A 16,684-nucleotide genomic window follows, 5' to 3' on the forward strand; every position below is an offset into this window, starting at 1 on the left:
TACCTTGTCAGAGTAATCCCCTTTTCCAGACCCCTCAGGCACCCCTCTCAGAGCAGAGACACAGAACCCCTCGTTCTCTTGTCCCTCCACATATTGTCTGTGTGCTGAGACACAGCTGTCCCCACCCCTGTAAGAGAAGTGTCTCTCCACTGTACTCTTCACCCAGTCTCAGATTTCCCTGCTTTGCTTTCTCCTACCTCCCTAATCTATCACCAATGGATTTCACGTAGCACCCTTAGGTCTTCTCCTTTGATGATTCTAATGTATAAAATAAGTAGTAAAACTGCCATTTTCCAGAGCATTTTTTCAGTCTGTTGAGATTTTGCTTCTTGGCAATTGTTATCAGTTTGGCTCAAACAAACTCAAAAATTATCTACAGGTTTGGACATTTCTTATGTCATCAGCAACAAGTTATTTCATTATCCAGAGTGAAGTGAAGGAGCCACGACTGATCTCTGTGGAGTGGGGAGTACCACCGTACCTCAGAAAGAGGCACAGATACTGCTGGGTAGTTAAGTTCAGACTGCCATCCAGGGGTGTCTCTTATTGCAACACTCCAGGTCTTTCTTCCTTTCGCCCCTCACCTCCTCTCTACCTTTTCTCTCTTTCTCTCTTTCGTTCTTTCTTTCTTTTATTCCTTCCCTCCCTTCCTTCCTTCCTTCCTTCCTTCCTTCCTTCCTTCCTTCCTTCCTTCTCTCTCTCCTTCCTTCCTTCCTTCCTTCCTTCCTTCCTTCCTTCCTTCTTTCTCTCCCTCCTTCCCTCCTTCCTTCCTTCCTTCCTTCCTTCCTTCCTTCCTTCCTTCCTTCCTTCCTTCTTTCTCTCCTTCCTTCCTTCCTTCCTTCCTTCCTTCCTTCCTTCCTTCCTTTCTTTCTTCTACTTCTTTCCTTCTTTTTTTTCTACTTTCTCTTTCTTAAAAAATGTCTTTATTTGTTTATCTCCTCCCTATCTGTTTTGAAATGTTCAATTTTATGGGTTTTAAACTTGTAGCAGTTTGAAAAACATACGTATCAATATTGTAAAGATGAGCTGAGCTAGTGCTGACACTGGAAATTCTGTCAGTATAACCTGTTGTTCTTATGTATTTGGGATGAAGAGTGGGAGAAAGGAGGAAAATATACATTGCATTTAGCTGAGAGAAGTACAAACAAGGTAGTACTTGACAACAGACACTTGTTCACCCAGATCTGAGACCTTGATTGACACTTTGCATATGGTCAATAGCTGCCTCAGGTACAGAATAACAATCTTGATCACTATCCCCACCTCCAGACCCTGGAGTCAGTGCTCAAAAGAAACATCTGGGAGCATGTTAGAAATGCAAAATCTTGCTCCTCATTCAGATGAATCATGATCCGGAACAGTCTCTCCTCATCCCATGTCAGGGCTAAAGAAAGATGAAGGCTGAGTGCTTAGAAGAGGTGGCACTGGGGTCAACAGAACCTGTATTTTAACAACGCCCAGGCAACTCAGATGCACATTATAGTTAAGAAGCATGGCCCTAGAACAGTGCTTCTCAAACTGATATGCGTCAGAATTACCTGGAGGGGTTGTTAAAACACATGTTGCAGTTTCTGATTCCATAGGTCCTGATGCAGGGTCCAATAATTTACATTCTAACAAATTCCAAAGTGATACTGATGCGGCTGGGACCACACTTTGAAAACCACTGTCCTAGAGCATAGAGAATACTGGTGATCCTCTTCTCCCCATTCCTTGGTCGCTCCCCATCTCCACACAGGTGTTTGAGCTGCAGTATCTGGATAAGAAGTTGGCATCAAAGACTGGGGCTTCTGGAAAGGGACACTCATTTAACATGTTATTTAAAGTTATGTTGAGGGCTTACAAGCTAGCATCGATACACAGATGACAGAATGACAAGAGGCTACCCTTACTGAGAATGAGGAAAAGGTATCTTCTTTATTTTTAGTATTGGTATATTAGTTATCTTCCTTATTTTCAGTGGTGTTGTATATACTATTTTTCCTGCTGCCTCCTTCCCTTTGCGCCCAAGGAGGCAAGCACTGCTCACAGAGGCAAGGCAGTCTCACTGTTCTGCAGGAGTGCTGCTTTGTAAGACACAAAGTAAAATTCGTTCTCCCAGCAAATGTATTCAAAGAATTCGATTTCTAAAGTGCTGCCCAGAGGATTCTAAGTATCCCTCCTTTTTGAAAGGAAGTTTTCTCCCTCTGCTAGGTAAACCCTTCCAGCCTGACCGACTACGCTGCCACTTGCCTCCTTGAACTCTAGCTCCTTCAGGGATCCCCTCCCTGTTTCAAACCCCTCTGGTCACTGTCCCTTCTCTCTTGTATGCATCGCTGTAAATAGCTTCTCGTCAGCTTCCTTGTCTTAGTGAAGTAACTAAACTGTAATATTTTCTATTTGTACTACTCCAGGGTAATGAATGACCCCTGTTTTTGCAAAATTAAGAAACTGTATTAAGAATGGCAGAAACCCTGTCCCGCCGGTGTAGCTCGGTGGTTGAGCGTCGATCCAGGCACCCCGAGGTCGCTGGTTTGATTCCCAGTCAGGGCACATGCCAGGTTGCGGGCCTGATCCCCAGTGGGGGCATGATGTTTCTCTCTCTCTCTCTCTCTCTCTCTCTCTCTCTCTCCCCCTTACTTCCTCTCTCTCTAAAAATCAGTAAAGGAAAAAAAAATTTTTTTTTAAGAATGGCAAAAATCCTACTTTAACTAGCTTAAACAAGGAGGAGAATTTATTAACTTCTTTTAGCAGAACGCGAGAAGCCAAATAACTGAGTCCCGGACAGGACACGGACACGCTGGCACCTGCAGGGGAGCTCCGCCTTGCGTCTGGGGAAACCAACAGACAGAGCGAGTCCCATTCCTGTATTTCCTCTCATGTCCAAACCCCCGAGAGGGCCGAGTTGTATCCGATGTGCAAAAAGATCAGTCAACTCGGGCCACGTCCGTGGGTTCGAGGGAGATCGACGTGGACGCCACCGCGTCCGCACGGTGAGGGAGGCCAGCAGACGGTCCCCAGCACGAGGTGGAGACTGCTGAGCAGGCCTCTGTGCGTGTTCACTTCAGGTCCCCAAGACCGCACCGTGCCGGCCCTGGTTCACCGAGAATCTTACATAGTTCACAATTACTTCCCTGCATATGTCTCATTCCTTGGCTACCATTAAATTACCATCACCAGTTCTCATTGGGTTTCTCACCATTTCTTCTCCATATCTTGTTGAGTCCTCTTTCTCTGTGTGAACCTGTATTTCAAGTGTTTGGTCCTTGAAATTTCTCTTGTCATGTCACACATTCACCTTTAATTATTTTATTCAGTTTCACGGTAGTCAAAAACTTCCATCCTAGTTTCAAACTCATAGTTTAGCCTTTTGAAGTCCTGAATTCCCATCCAACATGTCAAACTCATCAGGTTGAGCTAAAAGGGTTGTCTCCTTTTGTCTCCCTACTCCACCCAACAGCTTCCTGTGTCTCGCTCTTAGTCAAAGACACCACACCTATAACTGCCCTGCGGTCCGACATAGAGCACGTGCAACTACACAAAATCTTTACATGGGTATTATGGAAGCATCCTTTTAAAAATCAGTTATTTTTAAATTTTCAAAAGGAATCACTAATACGTACAATCGCAGGTATTTTCCTTGTGAAGATTAGCACATTTCAGCTTTACTGTCCCCCAACAGGAAGAAAACTGCCCTCTCCTTTGAAAGAGGAAGGCTCTGTCTTTTTATTCAGGGTTTGGACAATATATTTTGCCTAACCCACAGAAAATTTTTGGTTTTATGTATCAGTGAAATGAAGTATAGCAAGACCAGTCTAAGTTCACAGTCATTGAGTTAAGTAACCAGGAATAGCATGCAAATTCACTAAAAAAAAGAAAAAACCATAATTTATAACTTTAAGGAAAAAACTTGATGTCCTTTAACATATATGACAAAATATTTTATTAACAATGTTAGTCCTAAAGGTAATTAATATTGAAAGTTTTTAATTTGGCCAGTTTCTTGCTCATCTCAGCAAATAAACTAGCCAGAAATGCGGTTCTTTGTGACAAGATGATTATATACTCAATTTAAACATGGCTCAAACCGCACCTGGTGAAAGCTCTATATTTTTGTGGCAATTGGGATGCGAATATTTTCCAATCTTCTCCCCTTTATTTATAACAAAGAATAATGACTTTGTATTTTTAAAAGCACTTACATCAACCATCATTTTTTTCCTTTCAAGACTTTTTAAATTAAATTCTATTGTGATTATAGTTTTTAAAATAAATCTTATTTTAACCAAAGTTTAATTAGAGTATTTTCAAGCTTTCAAATGTTTATTCCTAGACACCTTCATAACTCAATAATTTTTCAAACTATATTATCACATTCTTGACATCTGCTGTTAAAATTTGGGGGAAACAACTTTTCAGACATGTTAATACACATAGAATACAATTTCCAAACTCGGATTGTACTACATAAACTCTTCTAGAATCTTTTTTTCAGTTAACACAATGTTATGGCCAGCTTCTTATGGAAGAAAATATATCTACATTTTTATTAAGACTGCTTAGTATTTAAATGTATCAAAGAAACATTACTTGAGTAAACACTTCCTCTAAAGTTGGTCCTTGGATGGCTTTTCTGTCCTAGAGTAATAATATAAACTATTCTAATATATTAATCTCATTATTAGATTTGGGGTATATATTATACAATTTTCTAGAAATTCTAGTTGGTGGTTAAAGTTACCAACTTTTTAGACGCCTCCATCATGTTTCTCGATTGTCGTCCTGAAAGGCTGTAAACATGTCTCCCCTCCAGCAAGCCTCCAGGAAGTGCCCACTCACACCCTCATCAACCCCAGCAGCTTCTCTGTTCATCTCCATAACAAGTTCTTGCTGCGTGGCAGCGTGTCCTGGAGCAGGGAATAAACTGTGGATTTTCCACGCCAGCCATGGCAGTCCTGGTCCCCGTAGGTAAGGATCTGTGTCGGTGAGTTATATGACCCAACCATGGCTGTTTAGTTGAAGGGGAAATGTGCTGGAAGCTTTTGGAAAAGTTTTTCCTTAGTGATGGAAGAGTTTTGAGAGAATGTTTTTCTGCCTCATTTCTCTCCCACACTTGCTTGCTTTGTTTCGTTTTTATGAGAAGTAAATGGGAGTGGCAACACAGACACTTGTGAGCTCTGTTGACAAGCCCAAGGACAAACACCGATAGACAGAAAAATAGAGTGAAGCATGAGCAAATTCTGGATCTCTGATAACATTTCTGGGAGTAATTTTGAGAGCTATATAAAAAGAATGGGTTTGTGATTTAAATGACTTTTAGTTGAATATTCTGTTTTCTGCTGCCACATACATTTGTAATGAATTTATATTTTTATAGTCTTTGCTAATCTAACTAGTCAAATATACATCATTTAATCATTCTTTCTGGTGGCATTTCCTCAGTTGGAGTTTTCTTATATTTGTTATTTCTTTGTATTCATTTCCCAGAAATGTGTATCTACTCTTATCTGTTAGATGTTCTGCATGATTTGTCTTTCTCTCTGTGCCCTTGATATAGCTTCCTATGGGTGAAGCTCACTGCTTAACAATAAGACTTAATTTGAGCTATGGACTGTGGGGGAAAGCAGGGTGTATGCTTCTGAGCTGAGGTTTTAAAAGTTGCCCTGGCGGGTTTGGTTCAGAGGTTAGAGTGTCGGCCCGCAGTCCAGAGAGACCCGGGTTCGGTTCCCGCTAAGGGCATGTACCTCAGTTGCAGTTTGTCCCCAGCCCCAGCTGGGGTTGTGCAGGAGGCAGCCACTCGATGTGTCCCTTTCACGTCGATATTTCTCTCTCTCCCTCCCACTCTGTCTAAACAAAAATGGAAAAATGTTCTCTGGTAAAGATATAAAAAAATAAATAAAAAATTTTAAAAATGAAAAAATAAGTCATGGCAACGTTTTCCAGCCCACCTGCAGCCTGTATTACAATATGAGAATAGCATACCAGGTAGCTGCTGGTCTGGAATGAAGATACATATAGAGACATACAGATAATACAACAAAGTCCAAACAGTCCCAGCTCAGCTAAGCATGGCCTAGCGAAGCAAGGGACCTGTAAATGAGAGATAAATGTTTGTTTCTTTAAACCACTGGAATCCTTGATCTGGTGTGTGTGTGTGTTTTCCTTTTAGGCTGTTCAACACTTATCTGTTCAAATAGTCAATGGGTTGAGCGTAGTCCACAGACTAGGTGGAACTGGTTAGATTCCTGGTAGGGGCACATGCCCAAGTTGTGAGCTCAATCCCCAGTCGGGGGTGTGCAGGAGGCAGCTGATCCATGTCTCTCTCACACATCAATGTTTCTCTCTCTCCCTGTCTCTCTAAAAATTCAATAAAAACATATTAAAACAATAAAAATAAAACAAAACAAACAGAGTAGACCAACTATATGTATTGTGTATTCATAATGTTTTACTAGTTACTAATTTGAGTGTTATATTTATTAATAGCTTTTTTCCAAGGTGGAATTATAAATTGTCAATGGAGTTAAATCTAATAATTTGCTTCTTTATGGTAATATTTCTGGAAGTCATCCTTTGATGTCTTTTCCCTCCCACTGTTTACATAACTATGAATCTAAATTTATCTTACATTTAGAAAGTACGTTTAGGAATAATATATCCAGGATTCATTTTGATGAAAGTAATAAATAAGACCTTAATTTGTTCCATCAAGTTAGCCTTTTGTCTCATGGAAAATGTTTACTTAATTTTTTGAAATACCATCTTTATAATACAATCTTCCCTTGACTTTTGAAGGTAATTTGTGCAAAAAAAACATAAGGCAAATTACTGTAAGTGGCATTACTATTACCATTTATGACTTTTGGTCAAGATGGCGGTATAGGTAAACACGGTCTCACCTCCTCCCACAACTACATCAAAATCACAGCTAAACTACTGAACAACAATCATTCAAAACCGCCTGAAATTTAGCTGAATGGAAGTCCTACAACTACAAAATTGAAGAAGCCACTTTGAGACTGGTAAGAAGGGTGGAAGCAGACAGGCTGGTCCCACACCCACATGTGGCAGATCAAAATCAGGAGGACACCTGAGCTGTGAAGGTCTTCCCTGAGAAGTGAGGGGTCCCAGGCCCCCAAGCTCAGGGCTTTAGTGCCAGGAAAAGTCCCCATAACCTCTGGCTGTAAAACCAGTAGGAACTGAGGCTGAGGGAGGCTGAGGCTTCTGGAGCCCCAGGCAGCTCCTCTTAAAGGGCCCGCACATAGACATACTCGGACTTGCTCTCTCCAGGCTCGAGAGTGGGGGAGGTAGCTTGAAAGGCACCAGAGACAAATGGGGAAGAACTGAGTTGTTTGGCATCAGAGTGAGACCTGGACAGGTAGCTTCCTCCCAGGGAGACATACTGGTGAAGGCCCTTGTTCTGTTGATTAGCCCTTCCCCAATAGGGCAGGCAGAGGGCCGCCATATCTGGGACTCCAGCAACCTGACTCACACTGTTTGCTCCACCCTGGTGATTCCCTGAGGCCCTGCCTCACCCAACTTTCAGGCTCACCCAAGCTGTTTTCAGTGGCTTTACTATAGAATTAGCCTGTCTTGGCTCCTGATTTAGATTTTCCTAAATGCTCCCAAACAGTATCTGGCCTCAGCAAACCCCTACCTCTCGTTAATTGTCCCCAGGCCTGGCACTAGAAGCAGCCAACCTTGGTTCACAGCTTGCTTTTGCCTGGGCACCTCCAAGACCAGCACAAGAAACTGCCATCTGCAAATCTCTTTCTAGCTTACACCTGGTGGACCCAGGTAATGGCTGACCTTGCCACAGAGCCAGCACACCAAGCTGAGATCCTCAGACCATGTCAAAGCACCACCACCCAACCACCTCCAAAAGCCACACACTCAAGGAGTGGACTCAGTGGGTTCCAGAGCCCTGATGAAGTAAGTTTTGCTCTGTGTGGTGTGCCTTACACAGCTGATCCTTCAAGGTAGTCAGAGGTCAGTGGTCAGTGGGAAGAGCCAGTCCTTGCAACTGATCAGCCTGAGTAAATCTCTCCCATTGATGTGCCAACAGCAATCAAGACTCAATTACAACAGAAGGTTGTACGGTCCACACAAGGAGCACACTTTGAGAGCCCAGCTGGGTTATCAGGGAGGCTGTGCCACTGGAGCCTACAGGACACCTGCTACAACAGGTTACCCTAGGAATCCTAGAAGGCATAGCAACTCTACCTAATACATAGAAAAAACACAGGGAGGCAGCCAAAATGAGGAGACAAAGAAACATGTCCCAAATGAAAGAACAAAACAAAACTCCAAGAAAAGAACTAAATGAAATGGAGATAAGCAATCTAACAGATGCAGAATTCTAAACACTGGTTATAAGGATGTTCAATGAACTTAGTGAGGACCTCAAGAGCATAAAAAGGGACCAGTCAGAAATGAAGGATACACAGTCAGAAATGAAGGAGGCACTAACTGAAATAAAGAATAATTCACAGGGAATCAATAGTAGAGTAGGTAAAGCCAAGGAGGAAACCATCGATTTGGAATATAAGGAAGCAAAAAACACCCAATTGGAACAGCAAAAAGAAAAAAGAATCCCCCCAAAAATGAGAATAGTGTAAGAAGCGTCTGGGACAACTTCCAGCGTGCCAACATTTGCATCATGGGGGTGCGGAAGGAGAAGAGAGTGAGCAAGAAATTGAAAACCTATTTGAAACAATAATGACAGAAGATTTCCCTAACTTGGTGAAGGAAACAGACAAAAAAGTCCAGGAAGCACAGAGAATCCCAAACAAGATGAACACAAAGAGGCCCCATCAAGAACATCACCATCAAAATGCAAAGGTTAAAGACAAAAAGAATCTCAAAGGCAGCAAGAGAAAAGCAGTTTATTACCTACAAGGGAGCTCCTATAAGTCTGTCAGCCAATTTCTCAAAAGAAACTTTGCAGGCCAAAGGGAGTGGCAAGAAATTTTCAAAGTGAATAAAAGCAAGGACCTACAACCAAGATTACTCTATCCTGCAAAGTTATCATTTAGAATTGATGGACATATAAATAATTTCCCAGACAAGAAAAAGCCAAAGGAGTTCATCACCACCAAACTAGTATTATATAAAATTTTAAAGGGTCTTCTTGAAGAAAAAGATAAAAATATGAACAATAAAATGACAATAAATACGTATCTATCAACAATTGAATCTACAAACAAAATGAGCAAGCAGAACAGAAACAGACTCATAGATACAGGGAACTTTTTGATGGTTGCCAGATGGGAGGGAGGTTGGGGGATAGTTGAAAAAGGTGAAGAGATTAAGAAGTACAAATTAGAATTAAATCAACTATGAGGTATCACCTCACACCTGCCAGAATGGCTGCCATCAACAAATCATCAAACAACAAGTGCTGGCGAAGGTATGGAGAAAAGGGGACTCTAGTACACTGCTGGTGGGAATGCAGACTGGTGCTGCCACTATGGAAAACAATATGGTGTACCTCAAAAAACTAAAAATTGAACTGCCATTTGATCCAATGATTCCTCTTCTAGGAATATACCCTAAGAAGCCTGAAACACCAATCAGAAAGAATATATGTACCCCTATGTTCATAGCAGCACAATTTACAAAAGCTAAGATCTGGAAAAAGCCCAAGTGTCCATCAGTAGATGAGTAGATAAAAAAGCTGTGGTACATATACACAATGGAGTACTATGCAGCTGTAAGAAAGAAAGATCTCTTAATCCTTTGAGACTACATGGAGGGACCTGGAGAGTATTATACTAAGTGAAATAAGGCAGTCAGAGAAAGACAAGTATCACATGATCTCACTTATTTATGGAATATAATGAACAAAGCAAACCCAGAGACATGGCAATGGGGTGCAAACTGACAAACCTCAGAAGAGGTGGACATGGGGGGAGGGAAGAGATAAACCACAGAACTTATACACATGTAGGTGTAAACAATGGCATAGACAATAATGCTGGTGGGGAGGACTGGGAGGAGGGTGTCAATGGGGGAAAAAAGGAGAAACATCTATAACAAAAATAAATACATTTAAAAAATTAAATTAAAATTTTAAAAACGTACACATTTGTTTGTAGACAGATGAACCTCAATGGGAAGGGGGTGTGGGGGCAGGGAGGGAAGAGATAAACTAAAGAACGTATATAACATATATGCGTAAACAATACCGACAATAGTGTGGGGAAGGCAGGAGTGGGGTGGGAGTGGAGAGGAAGTGGTCAATAGGGGAAAAAGTGAGAACATCTGTAATGCATCTGATTCTAAAGCATCATATTCAGAGTTTTTGATGTATTAGGTGGGCCCAGGAATCATAGTTCCACAAATGATTCACGTGTAGCCATGACTGGGTACAGTTTGCATTAAATGATGTAAATTGAATAAAACTTTTTCCTCCCGTTCAAAAAAAATTACCATTTATTACAATGGAAAATATTAATACATTCCCAAGTCCTTGAATTGACATCTATTCACCCATTTATTCAACAAATATGTATTGGGCCTTACCAGGTGCTTGGCATTTTTCTAGGAATGGGGTATATCAATAAACATAACATTAAAAACCCATCCTCTTATGGATATTATATTCTATTGAGAAAACAAAAAAATTATAAGATGGATTGATGGAGGAAATAGAGCAGGGAAAGAGAATGAGGAATTAGGACCTGGAGGCATATAATGGGCAGGTTTTTACTTGGAATGAGATGGAGGCCACTGGAGGGTTTGGGGAGACAGGGGCATAACTTAATCCAGACATTAGGATCTCAGATCTCTGACGGCAGAGTTGAGAATAGACTGAAGGGGAACAAGTGCAAATTGAGTGCGATCAGTCAGAGTTATTGTGACAATACTTGAGAAGATGAGGGTTCACTTAGTGCATTTGATATCAAGTCAGTATTCTTTTTGTGAAGATTAGAGTGTATTGTTCCAATTACTGCATAGGTATAAAAAGCATTCACCAGGTGGGTTTAGTGTCATTACAGGTTAAATATATGTATAATCTGCATCTTGTCATCATAAGTTTGAATTTTTGCCTTATTTATTTGCTAAGATGAGCAAGAATATCCCCTATTAAATTTAAAGATTTTTAATAGTAATTGCCATTAGAACTTCCAATGAAATATCTTGTCATTAGGAAAATGCATTTGTTGGATACAAGGAAAGAAAACTGGGTTTGTCCTTTATCATTTGAATTGTTTTGAAAACATTATTATCACCATGCTCTGCCCAGCTTACTTATCATTCTTTAATGTTTTAAGTTCCTTCTTGATGATTTACCCCCAATAATTATACATTATTAATAATATTATTTTACAGCAATGTTTATTTAGGTTTCCTAGATGCTCATTACTTCCATTGCTTATCATTCTTTATTGAGCTCAGGTTTTTTTGTTTTGTTTTGTTTTGTTTTTGTTTTTTTATGATTGAATTGTATTCTGCTTAATAGTCCTTTCAGTGAAAGTTGATTTGTAACCAAGTCTCTCTTGAGATTGTCTCTCTCTCTCTTCCTCTCTCTCCCTCCCACTCTATCTGACAATGCTATTCTCAGGGGATGATGTATGTTTAAACTGTTTTTATGTTTTGTTTTAATAACACTTAAAACAGAGAACCTAGTCTCACAGAGGCATGTTGAGGATTAAAAAAAAAAAGAAGAGATTTTATTTTTTTAAATATGTTTTATTGAATTTTAGAGGGAGAGGAAGGGAGAGAGAGATAGAAACATGGATGTGAGAGAGATACATCAATCATCTGCCTCCTGCACCCCCCCACCCACCCCACTGAGGATGGAGCCTGCAACCCTCTCGGTCCATGGGACAACGCTCCATCCACTGAGCCACACTAGCCAGGTGAGAAGAAGAGATTTTTTAATTGATCTTGGCAAGTTCAGAATATTCATTTTTAACTTTTATTGAAAATGAAGCAAGTGATGGTGTATTTTCAAAATTCAGTTTCAATCTTTCATCAGTAGCCAGCTTCAACAGCTTATCCTGTAGGGTTGTAGTTAAATTTAAATTATCTTTTGATGAAAGAGACGGATTCTGTATCCATAAATTTCCTGTGTGTGGATCTTCTTTTCATGGAAAATGCAGTCCACAATCATCTAACAAATGTGTAGGGTGTTCATTGACAACTTTCCTGAGATATGCAATACCAAGTTCATTACCCACTTCACTAATGATTGTTGTTAAAGTATGAAACACATCACAACAATCTGTAGAAAGTCGGTTTCTCCAAGCTTTTAACTTTTGTTTTGCCCTTCGTTCTTATCTGCCATTGAAAACCATGCTGTGGTCTTTCCTTTCGTGGAAATATTAAGATTATTAAAACAACTGAAGATATTATGTAAATATGCAAGTCTGGCTGTCCAATTCATATCTGTCCAAAAGTTGGGACCAAACTGATTTCCTGCTTTGCAAAAATACTGCTAGTTCATTTCATATTGGAAACATTCCTGATAGAGTTTTCCCCTGTGAAGACCAGCGTGTCTCAGCAGTAACAGCTGCCTGTGATCAACTTCCATATCACCACATCATGGGGAGAATTTTACATCAATCACAAGTTTTACTACTCAGTGAGCACACTATTTGGTTCAACTGATATTTTCTTCATAGCAAGACTTTCTCAGTGAATAAAGCAATGTATTATTTTACATTCTCTGGCATGAGTTTTTTCATCTGGGCCATTTCAGTGCCTCCCTGTCACTGAAGCTGCCCCATCAGAACATACTCCTACACAAAACTTAAATTTCAAACCACACTTGTCAGCAATGTAATTCTTCATAACTTCATATAGTTTTGAGCTAGTTATGTTTGTTGGTCAAGAGGCTGAAAAAAAGAATTCTTCCTTTATATCATCATCGTGTTCAAACCTCACGTGTACTAAAAGAATGAGCATGTCAGCAATACCTCTGCATTCAGCAAGTTGCAGTGCAAAACACTTAGTGCTTTTACCTGTTCTGCGAGTTGGTCTTCCATTTCATTAGCTGTGCCTGAACATGTCGAGCTACAGTGGCATCAGAAAGTGGTCCTGAGCCCCCTTCTTTGCTGCAGTCTTTCCACTGTCTTGGCAATTGTGTACGATGTTTGAGATTTAGCCCCTGGAAGAGCAACTTTATAAGAAGCCCGCAAAGTACTAATGTTTATATGAGAAACAATGAACACCTGTTTTGGTTGGCTTTTTAATTTCACTGCTCTTTCTTTCAAAAAATTCGTTTGGTTGTGATTGTATTTCTTCATGTTTTGAATATAAATGCCACGTAAGTTTTGGTGGTTTCATTGCTTCATTAGCCAGTACATCTCCACAAATAATAAATACACTGTGGTTTTAGCACTTCACTGTCAATCAAAGCTACAAAACCAGGCTCGATTATGAGGGGGTCACACCAGCATGAACTCTTTTGGTTTTCACTTCCTTGGGGTGCCTTCTGTTGTTACCATCTCTGTTACTATGACTGCTGCAGTCAGAAAAGGTGTCTTTTTTGACAAAAATACAAGGAGACTTGTTCTGCCATTTAAGTTAAAAAGATAAATAAAGGTTTATATTTTCTTGAGTTTTATATTCTTTTGGGTTACAGCTCACAAACTGGACTGTAGCGTGAACCTACTGTGCCTGATGGCGCCAGGCGCTGGACAGTGCCAACGGTCTGCATCCTAGTCAAAAAGACAAGTGTCAGTCTGCAGACCAGCAGCAGTCTGACGTCAAACTCTTGAGTGCCACTGGCCCAAATCGTGTGTGACCCTCATACTTCAAAATTCTAACCTGAACACACAGGAGCTCCACTTTATAAAAGCTATCAATGTAAAATCGCTTTGGCCTCATCTTAAATAACCATTTAAATCTGAAAACTGAATTATCCCATCTCCCAACCAAACTTATCATCCCAGCTCTTCCAGAACACCCCTTCACTTGACCTGAGACATCCTTACTTAGCTTACCTTCCCACCCAAACTTACACACAATTAAAACAAAGTGACAGTAAATTCATCTGATCACAAATTCATCCTCTGCATTAAATATTCCATCATATACCCTATCTATCACCTGGATCCTTGCTTTCTCATTCCCCTCAAAATGCCCAAATCAGGAAGGAGGAGAAGAGGTGCTATCCACTCTGAAACAATGAATAAGACAGCGTTCAAGGTTCTAACTTCCAACCTGAAAGAAGGAGGGGACATTAAAAGTAATTGATCTCTCTTTGGAGAAAATAGATCCAAGATAGCCAAAACTGTGCTTTAGTATAACATACAAAATTCTCACTCATCATGATCACAGTCACGTTAACTGAGGCTCTTCTCTGCTTTGATCTACAGCAGACAGACTCTCACCCAGTCTCCTCCTCGGTCTGATGGAAATGGTCTCTGATGGCTTCAGCCTTGGACGGCGGAGCAGGTGAACTGAATCTCGCCACGTTTCCTTTCCACTGCAGTGGCCTCATGGCAGAGACAGGTCATTCTGTGATGACATCCTCAGTCTTCTGCAGAGAGGGCATTCCACAGATCACATGGCGTTTCCGTCACATGATGGACAACAATCAGCACAAAGTACATAGAGTAAAAAATTTAGTTTGTTTTCAAGAGGGTTTCTTTCTGACGCCTTAGGAGTAACAGAGAGAGTCTCTCCAACATCTCTGTGTGTCCCAGGCTCGGTGCTTCTTCACGCTGGGCTCTGAGACTGCGGCCTACCTCTCTGTGCTCAGGTGGCAGCACGCTCCTCAGTTAACTGAGAATGACACGGGCCCAGTTTAGCTTCAGAGCGAAATGTGCCTGCACTAAATAAATAAATAAATAAATAAATGTGCCTTCACACGGAGTCTGCCGCATGCTTCTGCGACAGGGTTCGTTTGGTGTCATCTGAATGAATCACAGAGACTCAGGAGATACCCCTACTTTTGATATCCTCACTAGTTTGATTTATATAACTCTGGCTTTGGAGGACTCAGGCTTCCCATGGACAGTTTTCAATTCTGGCCAAATATTAGAGTTCACTGACCATCTGTCTTGGAAATTCCTTCCTATTGTCAGACTGTAGGATACTGGGTGCTCCAATAATTGTAAAAATATCTAAAAGAACATGTATAACTTCCTTAGGCCTTTCAGATTTTAATGACTGCAAAAACTCAGCTTTGTATGAAGGTCTTGGTAATGCATAATAAATTTATACTTCCCATCAGGACCCCATTGCATGTCTGTAAGATGCACTTGGCAGCTTGAGTTAACTTCCTTAACTGGCTTTGAGGTTAGAACTTTCTAGTTTTGAATTTTCCCACGGGCACAGTCTGCAGAGCGCCAAGACAGCATTACAGCTTCTTCTGTGATGCGGTATTTTGCTTGTACCTCGCTCTCCATGCTGGCACGTCCACCATGTCCAGTGCTGGGATGCCGGCCATGCAGAGTGCCAGACAAGTCCTCACTGTGCAAATCGTACCGTGTCTTATCTGTCTCCCCGTTTAGAGCCTCAGTCGCTTCTCATGTCCTTTTACAAGTATCACATCAAATCCAGCCAAGTGAGGCGATCAGCCGAATCCTTCTTTGCTTTAGCTTTACCTCCTTCACTTCCCTCACTGACAGTACTTTACTTTAGAAAATACCTTGGTATTATTACTTTTGTTTTCCAGTAACACTGCTAAGTTTCTGAAGAATTTTTCCCTCATGTTTCCCAGTTAATTTCTGCTTCATTAGTATCTAGGCTACTGAAGTGGTCATCACCCATGCTTCGAGACATCTTGGAAAGCCACAAGAAATGACACTAACATATGAAGAAAAAATCAATTAGAATATTTAAAAATATAATTTAAAATACATGTATTGCTTGAGTAGCCACTCGAGCTTGGGGTAGAAGTAGAGGCTATGGTCACGTGGAAGTGGGGGATGCAGCTTGGTCAGGAAGTCCAGCTGTGGGATGAGGAGACGAGGGATGAAGAGCTCCAGCCAGGAACATCACGGTCTCACACAGGAAGGCGCAGCAAGCCAGAACGTGACTCTCCAGAGCAGTATCCAGGGTTAGCTTTAAAGTAAAGCCTTGTTTTATGGAAAATAGGAAGCAAATTAATGTCAGTTTTTTTTTTAATTATACACAAAAAATATATATATGTCTTTGCTAGAGAAGCCTCAATAATACAGTAATATCTCATTTATTTATCTATATATTCTATATATTTAAATGCTATCTTGCCTGAATTTTGCATCTTTAGAAAATTTTCTCTACTGATTTTTTAGAGAGAGGGGAAGAGGAAGAGAGAAACATCAGTTGGCTGCCTCCTGCATGCCTTCTGCTGGAGATGGAGCCAGCGACCTGGGCATGTGGCCTGACCGGGAATCAAACTGGCAACCTTTTGGTGCATGGGAGGACACCTAACCAACTGAGCCACACCAGCCAGGGCACTCATATATATTTTTAAAAGCTCCAGACTAGCCTGGCTGGTGTGGCTCAGTGGATTGAGCACCGTCCCATCAGGGCACATGGCCAGGTTTCCAGCTCCATGCCCAGTAGGGGGCATGCAGGAGGCAGCTGATTGATGTATCTCTCACATCCATGTTTCTCTCTCTGCCTTCCTCTCTCTCTAAAACAATCAATAAAAAGATTTAAAAAAATAATAAATAAATAAATAAATAAATAAATAAATAAAAAGCCCTAGACTATACCACAGTTTGTTATTCAGTCAGGTTAGCAATATATTTGGGCTTAAGTT

General features: G+C 40.8%; 1 pseudogene; it reads left to right on the forward strand.

Annotated features, from left to right (window-relative positions):
• Nucleotides 1–15,842: 15,842 nt before the first annotated feature.
• LOC118621279 overlaps nucleotides 15,843–16,684 on the forward strand; it is a 120,770-nt pseudogene continuing 119,928 nt past the window's right edge.

Source organism: Molossus molossus, unplaced genomic scaffold (assembly GCF_014108415.1).
Source record: "Molossus molossus isolate mMolMol1 unplaced genomic scaffold, mMolMol1.p scaffold_m16_p_8, whole genome shotgun sequence".
NCBI classification, from domain to species: domain Eukaryota; kingdom Metazoa; phylum Chordata; class Mammalia; order Chiroptera; family Molossidae; genus Molossus; species Molossus molossus.